Consider the following 993-nt stretch of genomic DNA (forward strand, 5'->3'; position numbering starts at 1 on the left):
CCTGGAGTTGTTGGTCATGTAAACTCTTCCTAAGCAGATAGGTCTGGGAATCACAGAGTCTGAAGAATCATATATTTCAATTTGATAATTTTCATATTAGCCTTGTATGGGTGTCTAATTATCAAATAATTGAGAAATAAAACACATTTGAAACTAATATTGTCCTGAGTGTAATTTAATCATTCGCGATTCAAAAGGGAATTCTTGACCTCATTAGGAATAATGTTTGAACTGGAAAAATAAGGAGGGCTGGTTAAATTGAAATTCACAATTGATAGAATGCTACCTAACGGAAGTTCTTTCTTGTAGCCGGTTTAATGTCTTCCTGCTGCAATTTAAGCTGGTTTTCTCTTACTTTATCCTCTGTGGAGCGGGAATAAACTCTGATTACCATCCCCTACATAATAATCCTTTATTCTTTTTGAAGAGTTATTAACTTCCCCTTCAGACTTCTCTTTTTAAGCCTAAAAAATTTCACTTCTTGTAACCTTTCCTCATGTGTTTCATTTTTCAAACATTAATAATTTTCATTATGTATCCCTGGACTCGCTCCAAATTTTCCACATCTTTAAGCAGTGGTGTTGTAAATAGTACTAAAATAATAGCTCTGGTGGTTGCAGGGTGCAGTTTCCATGCACTTCTTTTGTATGGAGAGACAGCACAGTGTATGGAATGGCACATAGACTCTGGCATCAGGCTGCCTGGGTTCAAATCCCAATTCTGCCACCTTTGCAGGTTATTTAATCCCTGGACTTCAGTCCCCTCATCTGTGAAATATGTATAATAATAGTACTTTATCTCCTAGAGCTTTTAAGAGGATTAAACAAGTCAAGTTGCGTAAATACCTCACAACAGTGCCTAGGACACAGCTATTATCATGGAGGGAAAGTCATGGAAAAAATGCAGAAAGAATATTAGCTTTCTAAAATTACTAGTTTTATCCATACGGAAGGCAAGTTATATATAAATGGTTTAAGGATCACCAGCTATGGA

This window comes from Papio anubis, unplaced genomic scaffold (genome assembly GCF_008728515.1).
Source record: "Papio anubis isolate 15944 unplaced genomic scaffold, Panubis1.0 scaffold98, whole genome shotgun sequence".
In the NCBI taxonomy this organism is placed as follows: Eukaryota; Metazoa; Chordata; class Mammalia; order Primates; family Cercopithecidae; genus Papio; species Papio anubis.